Consider the following 16,062-nt stretch of genomic DNA (forward strand, 5'->3'; position numbering starts at 1 on the left):
CACTATTGTTGGGACTCTTAATTAACAAGAAAAAAAAAAAGAGGCCGTTACTCTTGGGAGTACATGCAATCCTTGTATAAACCAGTTGTGCATAATTTGTATCTTTCATGCATTAACCCCTTGTTTTACTTTCTGTAACGATCCATCCTTTGCCTCAATAAAAACAAAGATTGACAAATGAGGAGCTTCCACCATTTAGCCAGATGCCTGGTTTAAAATCAGTGCTTTTTGTATCCAAACCTCTTTACAACCCTGGAATATTCACAAACTACAGATAATAAAAAAACAAATCATGACTGAATGCAACCACTGCTTTTTGCAAGTGAACAATAATTATAGTACTATTTGCCTGCTTTAGTAAATTTATCCATATACTGCTACATATCTGCTAGTGTTGCCAGAGATCATTTAGTTCAGATTTTCTTTACATCTTTCAGCATCTGAGCCAGGATTTTATTATTTTCAACAATATAAAAAAGTATATATACATAAATAAATATATACATACACATACATTGTATGTTACACATTATCAAAACTGACAATCTCAGCCAATCCAATGGCCAGCAAAACACAGCCCTAGCCAATCAGCATATCCTCAGGAACGGTTAGTGCCTCCATGCAGAGCATGGAAACGCTAAACGTCTGTGCTGACATTTGGACAAACCAAATTTTTTTTTCCATGCACATGTAGTTTTTATAGTTACAGATTATTATTATTATTTATATAGCGCCAGTACAATGAGTGGACTAACAGTCACGTAATTGTAACCAGACAAATGGACGCACAGGAACAGAGGGGTTGAGGGCCCTGCTTAATGGGCTTACATGCTAGAGGGAGTGGGGTATAGTGACACAAAGGGTATAAGTAGGGGTAATGAAATAGGTTGCTCATTATGTGCGCCTTTTACAGCAAACGGCCTTGATGTCATAACCTTTTTCATATTAAGTTTACAGTGAGTAAACTTCGATCTACCGATGGCTACTGCAGGCCTCTGAGACCAGGACCCACTTCAACCATCAGAGGTCTGCAGTAACCGGCGGTAGATCTGAGGAATAGCATGCAGCTTCAGCCAGAGGGGTGACTAAAGTTGAAACAGAAACTATAGCTTCTCCCTCCATCATGCCCCCCACACCCTGGTGGTGCGACCAAAAGTCACCTAACAGTCTGGAAAGCAGTCAAATATTGCAGTTTCTTAAAACCTCAATGAGCTGAAGTGGTCTGGGTGCCTCTAGTGTCCCCTTGAGTGGGTTTCTCCTGGTTTGCTTTATTTTAAAATTTGTAAATATAGTGTTACAACTTCCAAGTCTTACACGTGGTCATATATTCGAGTGACTATAGTTCAGAGCAGACATCACTACTCTATACTTGTAAATGTGTATTTTAAAGTATGCCCTTTGACTTTACAGTACTGCTCTACATGTGTTTTTTTTTTTTCTTTCTTTTTATCTGAATATCCATTTGGAGTCTACCATCATTGTCTCACTAAAACAGATATCTGAGTGGAAGTAAATTGTGTTGCACTTTTTACCATTTTTGCACAGAATCACTTTGGTGTGCAATATTTTTTGCACTTATTCAACTGATTGTATGTTATAAGTTTTTATGGTATTAAAGCACATGCACTGTTATAATAATACATGCAATTTGTTTTCGCTTTATAATGTGCACACTTACTTTTATTATTTTTTAATTATTAAATTACTTTTTTAATTGGACCTAAGTTTTCTGCTGTTGGTTTTTTTGGAGCTATATCCCTGGTGGGGATCATACCACCCAAGCGCTTTGGATTGAGCAAACGGGAACTTGCTCTTTAGCATGTGAGTAGGTTAACTTTCTGCTTACACTCCTTTTTACAGTGTACACTAATGCGGTTCTGTTTGTTTATCTCCATATATACACGGACGGAATAATTTATATTTACACCTGTATGCTTGAGTGGGGATCGTACCACTTCATATGCTATCAGAGGAGCCAGGTTTTACGGCTCCATTGCATGTGAGTGTACAATTCAAAGTTTTTACCTACCCATGCTTCATAGCTCTACATACTTCACCATATACGATTTTTATTTGTTTATTTTTTATGAGGGTACCCCTTACTACGATGAGAGGTTATGTATAGGGTACCGTCGTCCCCGATCCACAAACTGTTGAATCAGAGACTAGGGTAAAGGGTCAGGATGGTGGTACCAGTTCCACCTAAATATGGGCTTGAACCCAGATGTGGATATGCAATTACGAGAGAATGTACAGATTAGAACGCCCCCCCCCCTTCTTTCAAAATAAAGCAAAGGGAGAGAAAAGCTACCAATCAACCTGGTATGTTAGAGAGGTAGAACAATGAATAGTTTAGAGAGTATATCTATAGGTATGTCCAAGAAACGAGGTATCTAAAGGTAAAGCATAATAATATTGGAGACACTGAGGAAGTATGTATCTTAGCAAAAACAGTAATACACTGTAACTTTATTGGACAGACTATAGAGAAGATACAATTTAACAGTGTCCAGGGAATGCTTATAAAACCAACTAGAGAATCCCTAGTGGATATATCTGAGCGCCCAGAATAGGAATTAAAGCATAACGAATGCTGTGGTATATAGATATTCCTATTGGGTAAATCCACATGGGAAAACAAAGGGGAAAGTAATGAATTAGATACCTTTGAATCTTATAGAGGTTGGACAGGTAGATCTCCTGAATTTTGTGTTAACACACAACTTTTTTCTATTCGATGGAATTTTTTACCACCAGGTGCAGGGGACTGCTATGGGAACAAATCAGACAGGTGCCTCGTGGCACTTGCCCCCCTTGCTATGGGCTATGAATCAGGAATACTGTAAAACGTATACAAACAATAAAGAGGTGGCCAACTCCATGCACTCATATGAGGCTGTATCTCCCTTTGGTTGTGTCTGGCTTTCCTTCTCTCATGTGTCTCTATCTGTCTCCCTTCTCTGGCTGTCTCTTGCACTCATTCTCTCTGTCTTTCTGAATCTCTCTCTCTCTCTCTCTCTCAGTATGTATGCCTGAGAATCACGAGGGCATAGAGAAAACTTGTATATATGTTAGAACTCTTTTTGTAGTATGCTTTTTGGTTAAAGCAAAAGAGACCCTACATTTCTCCAATATTCTTTACTAAATAACTTGTAATCTATTGCCTCTTTCTCTTATCATTGTTCTTTCTATACTCATAATCCACAATTAATTCCACGTAGCAGTAACTCCCACAAATAGTATTCCACATTATCATGACAAATCCTAGGATTCGTACCCAGGTGTGACACAGAGTATATAATAAGTGGGGGAGTTCCAATGACTGGAATCTGCCTGTGCCCTTTTTCTACCTCAACCCATGTGAAGTGGGATGGTGACTATTACACAGAGTAAGGGGCCACTAGATGCTCCCATTATATCTGCCATCTCCTGTGCTCTCCCCATTCCACTAGTACCTAATATCTATGTTGCTGGGGGGTTGCCAGTCCTTCTGACATAAGTGTAGAAAATGTTCCTATGAATACTGTGCCAACGCGTGCTTGGTCTTCATGGAACATGTTTACACAGATATTCCATTAATGAGTTGTCTGTACAGCAATAAATATAGTGAACACCCCTGTCTTTCGGAAGTTCCAATATGATATGAAAATGCATAGCGTATGCGCAGACTAGGGCCGGCGCCACCTGTAAGGCGACCTAGGAAGCCGCCTAGGGCACACCTTAGCAGGGGGCGCCGGATCCCTGTGCCCGGAGTCCCCACTGTGGCTCCTCATGCTGCGCTGCCTGAGCGCTTTGGCAAGCCCCAGGCGGCGCAGCACTGCTGTATGGAGGGCGGGCCGGGTTTGAGTGACCGGCAGGAGGGAGGCGCAGAGCGCTGGGTTGGGGAACACTGCGTTAGATGACTGCAGCAGAAGGGCTAACATTAGACATGTGCAATTTGTTTAGTTCCGAATGTGAATTCGGGCGAATTTCGGACATTCTGATGCTTCCGAATGGCCGAAGTTCAGAATTTCGGAAGCGCAGAATTTTGGAAGTGCCGAAGTGCTTAGGATTTCTGAAAAGTGGGAAAACAAGAGAGGCAGGGAAAATTACGTGAATGATGACAGGGTTGGTGTAAGGTTTGGGGGCCCTACATATGTTTCGAAGTGCCGAACCAAACTGGCAAATTTTTTTACTTACCCGAATTTCCAAACAGAACCACATTTTTTGCCCATGCACATCCCTAGCTAACATTAAGATAAGGGGAATACCGAACTCCATTGCAGCAGATGAATTACCACACTACCTACAGGGATTTATCGTGTCTCTCCTATCACTTACACAAGCAGAAAGAACAGTTTTGACAGTTTATACCGCATTAACAAGCACCCTAAGCAGCCTCCCGATATGTCCTATTTCAGTGCCAATCACAGATTGACAGAAACAGTATTATGACAGTGCTCCAGGGCAAAACACTGCATGCCTTTGGATCCTTCCAACTTATTTTTTTCCAAGACCTGCATCGGTCAACGCTGCAGTGGAGGAAATCTGTTGGTACAATCACCTCTGTGATCCAGAGGTGGAATATCATTGGACGGCACTGAGGTCCCTGACAGTAAAGGTGGTACCATTTTACAACTGATTCTCCCTGGTTCGCACTGGGTCTTAACACCAGAACTACAGATCCCTCCAGACGATTTTACATTGCAGGACTGGTACCTGGGATGAATCAAACCATTTGTCCTAAGGGGCGACAGTGGACTGTCTTCAGTAACCTGAACACTTCCAGTGCATAATCTGTGTATTCTATTATTTTCATTTCTTATGTTTAATTATCTCACTTGTGCATTATTACTTTTTAAATGTCTTCCACTTGCAATTCAATAATTGCTGCCGATAAGACCGAATGGGCATATTTGCCATAAACTTCTATTTCTTCCCGATAATCCCCTTGGTCAAGGATTGTCTTAGCCTTAATGAGACACTACAGTCACCAGAACAACTACAGCTTATTGTATTTGTTCTGGTGAGTATAATCATTCCCTTCAAGCGGGACAGTGTACAGCACTGACATTAGATTCACACTTAGGCACCACTTACTCCCAACACTACATAGATATAGGCACATTCCCAGATGAGTGATCTCATTTTAACTAGCATCCAAAATGTGCACATATGAATTCTATCACCCATAGCTGTGGGTGCTTTCTTAGACAAGCTAATCTAAATGTAGCTGGAGTCAAATCTAGACACCGATAATCGAACCTTCTCAGAGACTTAGGTGCTCTCCTAGACGTGCTGAGCTCACTCTAGCAAGCCTCAAAACTAGGCATTGCTGCACCTATATGGGCACTTAGGCTTCATATTCAATAGGCTACACTTGCTTCAACTATTCGCTCAACGCATTTACAATTTTAATTTCTGTTATATTGAATTGGTGTGCATGATGCAAACAGTATTCTTTTCCTTTCTTATATGTTTAAACCGTGCTTATAATCGATTGAAAACCTCTTCTACAAAACAAAAAATGAGGTGCCTTATCCTTTTATACATTTGTATTTTGTTCAGAATCGTTTGATATTTGTATATGATTTGGTTACCTGATATGTTGTATGATCAACTCAATAAATAAAGAGATTTACAAAAAATAAAACAGTAACATTTGTTTATTCTTTATTACTAATGGTAAAGTTTTGCAAATGGGAAAAAGCCACAACTCAGAGAAAAGACAGTGTTTACAAGTACAGCCTAAGGATACCTCCAGTGGCCACTCCTCAGATTGCTACAGGTGTTTCCTGGGGGCAGTGCTGCACAGTGTGCAGCACTGACATTCAATGTCTCCACCCTCTGAGATTCAATGCATCTCCATGAGAAGATGTTAATTGGCCAGGGCTGTGTTTGGCTTGTGCTGGCTCTGACACTGATCTGCCTCCTTGACGATCACCACTTTTTCTGATGAGGTCAGCCAAGGAGGCAGATCAGGGGCAGAGCCAGCACTAGCAGACTGGAATAAAGGTTTAATTTTACTGTATTTAGGCAGGCAAGGGGAGGGGGGCATAGTGTTTTTAACACTACAGGGTCAGTAATATATGTTTGTGTTCCTGACCCTATAGTGTTACTTTAATAATAGTCGCTTTGATTCCATTCTGTAGGCCAGAAATAGATGATACATATTGACAAATTCGCCACTGGCGCCCTGTGCTCTTCACAGATGAAAACAGGTTCACACTGAGCACATGTGACAGACATGACAGACTCTGGAGATGCCGTGGAGAACATTCTGCTGCCTGCAACATCCTCCAGCATGACCGGTTTGGCAGTGGGTCAGTAATGGTGTGGGGTGGTATTTCTTGTGCTCGCCAGGAGTAGCCTGACTGCCATTAGGTACCGAGATGAGATCCTCAAACCCCTTGTGAGACCATATGCTGGTGCAGTTAATGCAAAACAATGCTAGACCTCATGTAGCTGGAGTGTGTCAGCAGTTCCTGCAAGACGAAGGTATTGATGCTATGGACTGGCCCGCCCATTCCCCAGACCTGAATCCAATTGAGCACATCTGGGACATCATGTCTCGCTCCATCCACCAACGTCACGTTGCACCATAGACTGGCCAGGAGTTGGCAGATGCTTTAGTCCAGGTCTGGGAGGAGATCCCTCAGGAGACCATCCATCACCTCATCAGGAGCATGCACAGTCATTGTAGGGAGGTCATACAGGCACGTGGAGGCCACACACACTACTTAGCCTCATTTTGACTTGTTTTAAGGACATTACATCAAAGTTGGATCAGTCTGTAGTGTGTTTTTCCACTGTAATTTTGAGTGTGACTCCAAATCCAGACCTCCATGGGTTGAAAAATGTGATCTCCATTTTTTTATTTTTGTGTGATTTTGTTGTCAGCACATTCAACTATGTAAAGAAAAAAGTATTTCAGAATAATTTTTAATTCATTCAGATCTAGGATGTGTTATTTTTGTGTTCCCTTTATTTTTTTTTGAGCAGATTGTGTGTGTGTGTGTGTGTGTGTGTGTGTGTGTGTGTGTATATATATATATATATATATATATATTTAGTAACCCTTTTTGCTTTATAATAGAATAATGCCCTATTTCACTGAAATAGTGAACAGTGTTTCAAGATGAGAGGGATTAATATTACAGACTTTGGGTTGCCACGTGGCCAGTATTTTACCAGCACAGGCGGTATTTGAGGCCACCTGAAATTAGACTGCAATACTGGCGCAGGGTATTAGGACACTGAGACACTAGAGGACACTGGGAGACATGGGGATACTGGGAGACATGGGAATACTAAGACACTAGGGGACACTGGGAGACGTGGCGACACTAGGGGACACAGACACATAAGGACACTGGGAGACACAGACACTTGGGGATACTGGGAGACACAGGGATAGTGAGACTAGGGGACACTGGGAGACATGGTGACACTAAGACACGGGGACAGTGAGATATGGGGACACTGAGAGACAGTGAGGCAGTGGGAGCAATCCCTCTATACAGCAGAATCAATCTATAAGTAGTTTTTTTGATGATTTTACGGAATTTTCTATGTCACTCCTTGTGATTTACATCCTGTGATGTCACGCATACATAATTATGCAAATAAGCATGCCCAGTATTTTTTACAAGAAAGGTGGCAACCCTCTCTTCTCCTGGTGCTTCAATGCCACTACATGGTGTCAATGCATGTGCGAGAGTACAGCATTGAGATCTATGGAAGATCCTGAGAGACCATCCATAGGTAAAGCAAATTCCCTGCAGCTGTCACTGGTGACGGCTGGGGGGTTGATACTTCTAGACGGCGGTAGCACCGCCCAGTGTCTAGAAGTGTCAAGCGGAGAAAATATACTGAGACAAAGTACTTTGTCTCAGTATGTCTCTTGACTGGTTTGAAATTTCAGTGAAATTCCAACACAGTCAATATATGTATTTCCTAAATATCATATCTTTATGAAATACATGTTTTTCACTTTTGATTCCATCCATGCAGCCCTAGCCACACCTCCCCTGGCTGTGACTCACAGCCTGCATAAAAAAAAATTAAATGGTTTCATATTCAATCAGATGCTAACTTACTTAAGAAGTGTTATTTCCTGTTCTGTAAATTTAACTTTAATCATATACACGAGGCTCCTGAAAGGTCTAGCAAGTTACTAACAGTGCAGGACATAAGAAATTTTGAATTAAACAGAATTTGCAATAAAGGAAGTGAAAACATTAGATCTCTCTTTACAGGATGTGCATAAACAAAGTTATTTAACTCATAAATGGCAGAGAATTGAGCAGTGAAACTGCAGGGGCATGATCTATACACCAAAACTGATTCATTAAGTTAAAGTTGTTTTGGTGCTATACTGTCCCTTTAAGAGGAGTCATAGTTGTGGTAAAAGGCTGTTTAGAATTGTTCAGTTTAGAATAGGAGTTGGATTAAAGGAAAACTCCAGTGCCCAGAAAACAATCTGTTTTCCTGGCACTGGAGGTACCATCTCCCTCCCACCCCCCAATGCCTGGTTACTGAACTGGTGAAAACATCTTCAGTCACTTACCTGAGGCAGCGACGATGTCCCTCATCGCTGTCTCCTCCTCCGCGCCGCTCCTCCTTCTGTCTCCGTCGGCCGGTGGGCAAGACTGATCCCGCCCACCGGCCGAGGAGACGTAATGTGCATGCGCGGCAATGCCGCACATGCGCATTAGCGCTCCCCATAGGAAAGCATTGAAAAAGATTTTCAATGCTTTCCTATAAGGAAATGAGCGACGCTGGAGGTCCTCACACAGCGTGAGGACGTCCAGCGACGCTCTAGCAAAGAAAATCTTTGCTATAAATCAGGAAGTGACCTCTAGTGGCTGTCTAGTAGACAGCCACTAGAGGTGGAGTTAACCCTGCAATGTAATTATTGCAGTTTATAAAAAAACTGCAATAATTACACTTGCAGGGTTAAAGGGGAAACTCCAGTGCCAGGAAAACAATCCGCTTTCCTGGCACTGAAGGTACCCTCTCCCTCCCACCCTCCAATCCCCGGTTACTGAAGGGGTGAAAAATGTCCCTCGTCGCTGTCTCCTCCTCCGCGCCGCTCCTCCTTCTGATTCCGTCGGCTAGTGGGCGAGACTGATCCGCCCACTGGCCGAGGAGACCTAATGAGCATGCGCGGCAATGCCGCGCATGCGCATTAGGTCTCCTCATAGGAAAGCATTGAAAACTAATTTCAATGCTTTCCTATGGGGAAATGGCGACGCTGGAGGTCCTCACACAGCGTGAGGACGTCCAGCGACGCTCTAGCAAGGAAAATCTTTGCTAGAAATCAGGAAGTTACCTCTAGTGGCTGTCTAGTAGACAGCCACTAGAGGTGGAGTTAACCCTGCAAGGTAATTATTGCAGTTTATAAAAAACTGCAATAATTACAGTTGCAGGGTTAGGAGTAGTGGGAGTTGGCACCCAGACCACTCCAATGGGCAGAAGTGGTCTGGGTGCCTGGAGTGTCCCTTTAAATTTCGTATTAGGGTACACGGAGTATTAAGCGTTTTCAGAGGAGCTACACCTAGTATTAAAGTAAAGATTGTTTTTTTTTTCCAGGCGAAAGCTTTGAGTGCTTAAAGGGACACTGTAGGCACCCATAATTAAACTGCAATAATTACCTCTGAGGGTTAACTCCACCTCTGTCTACCAGAGAGCTACTAGAGGGACTTCCTGGATTGAAACGAACCTTTGAATAATGCTTTCCAATGGGGAAATCCTAATGTGAGCACTGCCATTGCTGCGCATGTGCATTAGGTCTCCCCCGCCGGCTGACGTCGGAGGGGGAGGAGCGTGGACAAAACCTGACCCAGCGCAGAGGGACATCGGCACAGGATTCAGGTAAGTGATAGGGAGGGAGGGGGACACTGCAGGAGCCTATAGTGCCAGGAAAACGGCTCTGTTTTTCTGGCACTATAGAATCCCTTTAAAGCAGCATTGTTACCGTCTGGGAACCTTGCATAATTTACTTACCTCCTGAACCTGTACCGCAGGGGTGCAACCATTCCACCCCACCCTCCTATTTTGTGTGTGGTGGTGGGGGAGGGGAGGCTTTACCAAGCCGCTTTAAATGATGTACTAAGGAAAGGATTTGTTTAGGCATTGAGAGAAGTTAAATTTAGAGTAGTGGATAAAAAGGTGTTTAGGATATATGGAGTTTGAATGGTTATTGCAAAGTACTCACCCCCTATGCCTTCTGTAGTCCACTTAAAGGACCACTATAGTGCCAGGAAAACATACGGTACTCGTTTTCCTGTCACTATAGTGCCCTGAGGGTGCCCCAACCCTCAGGGACCCCCTCCCGCCGGGCTCTGGGGAGAGGAAAGGGGTTAAAACGTACCTTTCTCCAGCGCCGGGCGGGGAGCTCTCCTCCTCCTCTCCTCCCATTTGGCTGAATGCGCATGCGCGGCAAGAGCTGCGCGCGTATTCAGCCGGTCTCATAGGAAAGCATTATCAATGCTTTCCTATGGACGCTTGCGTGCTCTCACAGCCACTAGAGGATTTGAGGGATGGATTAACCCATTTATAAACATAGCAGTTTCTCTGAAACTGCGATGTTTATAAAAAAAAAATGGGTTAATCCTAGAGGGACCTGGCACCCAGACCACTTCATTAAGCTGAAGTGGTCTGGGTGCCTAGAGTGGTCCTTTAACAACCTATAATTAATAGCAGAGAAGCAAATGCTGTATACTTCATTCATTGCTGTCCCTGCTTCTCCTGAAAGGCACTTCCTGTTTGACATGCTGTTAGTGGGCAGATGGGAAGTGATTCCTTCCTGTTCCTGTCCATCTTCACACAGACACTGGATGGAGGTGAAATAGTACTGAGTTTACACTGTCTATAACCGTTCCTGCAGCTCTGATATCAAGCATAGGAGGCTGACTAGACGACAGAGGACACTGGCCAAGGCTCCTGGTATGTATTACCCCTCACCAGCCCACCTAAACTCCAAAAAGGCACATTATAAGGGCTAAAAACGGCCCCACAGTGGACAATGGCATGTATGCAGGTGCTTATCTTGCCTAATGTAAAATCTGGCCCTGAATAGCCACACTTTAGGGGCACAGGGTGGACATTGATCTGTATTCCCCATGTTTTTTTATTTTACAGCCCCCACCTGATACCCACACCAGGTGTGGCATGGCAAATAGAGGCATCAGGTAGGCAATAAACTTGCTTTGTACAACTGTGGGGGTCATGTGTGGAGCTTTTTATAATTATTCGCGTGTTGATAAATGCATTTATCAACAGCTTTTTGCTATCGATTTTTTTCAAGGCCATTCATCGAGAATTATGCCTATTGAAATTGCCAGATGTGCTTTTTTCAGTCTATATTATTTGCAACATTATTTATTGACTTACAATAAGCCTTTATCTGTGAGAATTAAATTGATGCGAACCGATAAAAGACTTATAGGGAACCAATAAACTGCCGATAGTTGTTATCGGTGAGAATGTAGTTGAGGCCAATATTGGCTATAAGCCCTCAGTGGTACTGTTATTGACCGTACAGAGATCAAAGTCTGGGTAGTCCTTGAAGAAATACTGCAGATCTTGCAATAACCATATAGGGTACCTGACTGGCTGTAAAGGAGTACCAGTAGACATTAGTGTTCCCATATTTGACAGGAAACTAGTTTGTATGGGGTGCAATAGAACTCTAATAACTAAATCTGGCATGGGTAAATAGGATTCTTGAGAAGCTTAAAGGGACACTATAGTCACCCAGACCACTTCAGCTCAATGAAGTGGTCTGGGTGCAATGTCCCTCAGGTGCAATGTCCTTCAGAGAAACTGCTATGTTTACATTTGGGGTTAAGCCAGCCTCTAGTGGCTGTGTTCCGGCCAGCCGCTAGAGGCGCATCTGTGACGCTGGAGGCATATTATGCCTTCATCACGCAGAGCGTCTATAGGAAAGCTTTGAAAAATGCTTTCCTGTTGACAGCTTGAGTGCACGTGCGGCACTTACCGCGCATGCGCATTCGGCTCTGCTGACGTCGGCAGAGGGAGCTGACGTCGGCGGGGGAGGAGAGGTAACCAGCGCCGAGGGAGCATGGCGCTGGATTAAGGTAAGCTACTGAAGGGGTTTTAACCCCTTTTCTCAGAGTAAGATGCATGTAATGAATTGAGACACATTTAGAGCCAGGCTCGGCAAGCCACCAGTTATAGCTGACATTTTTCACATGTGTATACTTAAGAAACTGATAGGAAGAATGGTGTTGGTGCATTGTATGAGTAGACTAAGTGGTTGCTTATCAAGCTGGTGTCCTAGTAAGTGATTTGCAGTAACTGTAAATATGCCTAGTGTGTGTAGTAAAGGGTTATGCTGGTGTGGGGTCACTAGGCTTGAGGTGTAAGCGTGCTGGGCTTGAAGAGTAAGCTGCTTGTAATGAATCACCCTGGTTGGTCTAACATGCATGGTCTGATACAGGCTCTGGGAGTCGTCCACATGGCGGGCGTGAGACCTTGCCGGTATGAGCCGACTAGCGGTTAGCCGATACCCAAACGGTCGTGTCGGTATTGCAGGGTATGATTGTCCGCCAGGGCAGGGATCTGAGCAGAGTCCATTTGCTGTTTTCCTGCGGGCCGTAGCCGCGAAGGACCAGGGCCGCAGTGTCCGGGCAGCTGGAGGGTAGAAGCCATCGGGGTAGTTAGCTGAGCGCAATTCTTGTGAGCTTGGGTGCCACGCGTAACCCTGCTCTGGGGACGTTGTGCTGCTTGATGTGCGTTCTGTGGGTGTGTGATCGGCCCCGCTGTGGGAGTACCTTTCTTGGCGGCAATATCGGTGTTCTCTGGCGGGGGTAGTCGCCTTGTCACGTTCCGACCCTCTGGTGCTGCAGCTATTAACGGCTGAGCCATGTCCCCATCACTGCCGGCCGTCGTCTTGGATCGTTGTTGGGACAGCACGGGTCCTAAGGGTCTCCGGCTGGGAGTCTCCTCGATTGCTGTGGGCAGTTTGCAAGAGCAGCCCTTCTCTCCAACATCGGTGCACATGGTATCCGCCATCTTGTGTGCTGCGCCCGGGTCCCCAGTCGGGGTGGTGGTATCGGTAGGCCTGGATTGTATAGCCTCCGGGTGAGGACCGGGATCACCCCCGCCGGTCCATAGGGGGGGGGGACGGGGCTGGATCCACCCCGGACCGGGCCTCAGGTTGTGCACTGTCGGGCAGGATAGTGGGGCAGCGGCCGTCCGCCCCGCTCACCGCCGGCGAAGGCCTCAACTGGGACGTCAAAGACCTCACTTCCAGGGGACTGAAACTCGAGGAGCCGGCCTTGCCCTGGATCCAGTGTCCCCTCAGCACCGAAGACCATTGCTGTCGGTCAGTATTTGGGTCTTTTTTCATGTTTATAAGCTTATGAAGTTTGTGAAATGTAGGCGCTGATCTCGGTTGCGACCATCCAGCTCAGCGGTCCGGCCCCGCCCCATCCTTTAAAATTTTAAATACAGAATTGGCAAGTAATGGGGAGGAAGCACTGTGGAATATATTGGCACTATATATAATTATAATAAGGGAATTTTGATCACCGTACAATTTTCTTAAATTAAAACTGTAGTCACTATACCATTTCATCTCATTTCATTTTCATACCCCTGGCCAGGGGCGGACTGAGAACCCTCAGGGCCCCCGGGCAAAATAAATCAAGGGCCCCCTTACAGGCCCCACCCATACTCCGCAGCAAGCGCCACCCATGTCCCGCCTCCATGCACCGCCTCCAGCCACACCCTATACACTCTTTAGACACAAGGAACAAAAGTGCAATAATCCCTTCGAGGCCCCAGTAGAGACTACAATTGAGGGCTAATGGGCCATGGAAGGGGGTCTTTCTAGCAGAGGCTATTTCAGTGTCCTTTAGAGAGTGTGTTAGAAAGAATCCCCTCCAGGCCCTATTAGAGACTACAATGGAGTCTAATAGGCTTGGAAGGGGGTCTTTATAACAGAGGCCATCTCAGTGTCCCTGCTGGAAACAGTCGCCTCCAGGCCCCAGTAGAGATTACAATTGAGGGCTAATGGGCCATGGAGGGGGGGAGCCTTCTAGCAGTGTCCTTTAGAGAGTGTGTTAAAAGAATTTCCTCCAGGTCCCATTAGAGACTACAATGGAGTCTAATGGGGCCTGGAGGGGGGTCTCTCCAACACTCCTATTCACTATTTCCTATTCACAATATAGCAACACAACATAGCTCGCTGATACCTAGGCCAAGTTGGCTCCTCTTACCTTAATTACTGTTGCTGGCTGGCAGTCTGTGGGCTTGCTGGAAGGCTGTGGGCTTGCTGGCAGGCTGTGGGCTTGCTGGCTACTGCTGGCAGGCTGTGGGCTTGCTGGCTACTGCCGGCAGGCTGTGGGCTTGCTGGCTGCGGCTGGCAGGCTGTTGGCTACTGCCGGCAGGCTGTGGGCTTGCTGGCTGCGGCTGGCAGGCTGTGGGCTTGCTGGCTGCGGCTGGCAGGCTGTGGGCTTGCTGGCTGCGGCTGGCAGGCTGTGGGCTTGCTGGCTGCGGCTGGCAGGCTGTGGGCTTGCTGGCTGCGGCTGGCAGGCTGTTGGCTTGCTGGCTGCGGCTGGCAGGCTGTTGGCTTGCTGGCTGCGGCTGGCAGGCTGTTGGCTTGCTGGCTGCGGCTGGCAGGCTGTTGGCTTGCTGGCTGCGATTGGCAGGCTGTGGGCTTGCTGGCTGTAAGCCTAACTGGTGGCCTGTGGGCTGGCTGGCTGGCTACTGGCCAACCTGTGGGCTGGCTGGCCGGCCTATGGGCTGGCTGGCTGGCCGGCTTATGGGCTGGGTGGCTTGCTGGCTACTGGGGCACTTGTAGATGATTTAAAGAAATAATCCATGCACAATAACCACTACTGCTCTGTGCAGTCGTTATGGTGCCAGGAGGGCCGGGCCCCCCTTTCAGAGTAAGTAGTCAAACCGTTTAAGAACAGTTTGACAACTTACCTGGGGTCTGCTGGGATATGAGGCTGTAGTAGGGAATAGGAGCAGTGGTGCAGTGTGTGTAAGGGGTGCAGTGTGTGTGAGGGGGTGTAGTGTGTGAATGTGTAGGGTGTGTGGGGCTGTGTATGTGTGTGGCAATGTTAGTATGGGGGGCTGTGTGTGTGTGTAAATGTGTATGGTGTGTGTGGGTGTATGGAGGGCAGTGTGTGAATGTGTATGGTGTGTGGGGGCAGTGTGTTTATGGGGCTAGAGTTCACTCTCACCACTGCGACCACCAGGAATCCCTGGTGGTCACAGTGTTGAGAGTGAACTCTAGCCCGTAGCTCCAGGGCTAGAGTTTACTCTCGCAAGAGCCGTAACGTTGCCGGGTCCTCTCTTCCTCCCTCCCTTGCAGGCTGCCCGCACGGTGCCTGCAGACAGGGGAGGGGGCAATTGCCCTCCTCCCCCTCTTCTTACCCCCCTTCTTACTCCCCCCTCACTCTCCCCCCTCACTGAGTGTGCACCTGACTGTCTGTCAGTCCGGCCGGGTACAGGAAACAGAAACTCCTGTTCCGCGCGCGGACTGCACAGCTACAGGGGACGGGAGGTGAGAAGCTGTAGCCGCCTGAGGCTCTTAAGAGAGCGTTCAGGCGGCTGCAGCATTTAAAGGGGCGGCGGGCCCCCCTGATGGCGGGCCCCCCTCCCGGCCGGGCCCTCGGACCATGTCCGAAGTGCCCGACCGGTCAGTCCGCCCCTGCCCCTGGCACTGTCCCTCTATTCAGTGTTAAACGACTTTAGAGCAGTTTAACACGAAATAATGGTCCTGGACTACCCATAGTCTGGTTCCTTCTGGAGTTATATCTAAGGCAGAGATTACACTCTTCTTTGTACTCATACCCATTCATACTGTCAGTTGGAGTTCTGATACGCTAAAATCAGTTAGCTGACACAACCAATCACAGCTGCCCATTGCAGCTCAAGCTAATACTTTCTCATTAGCCAAAGCAGCACATAGGTGATAGGCTGCTGGAGACTCTCATTTAGCATTAAAACATACAAACATTAAAAACGGTTTAATGCTTAATGAAATGACGATAAAAGAGGAACTCCGGACACTCTAACCAGTTTAATGAGATAAAGTAGACA

Source organism: Pelobates fuscus, chromosome 11 (genome assembly GCF_036172605.1).
Source record: "Pelobates fuscus isolate aPelFus1 chromosome 11, aPelFus1.pri, whole genome shotgun sequence".
NCBI lineage: Eukaryota > Metazoa > Chordata > Amphibia > Anura > Pelobatidae > Pelobates > Pelobates fuscus.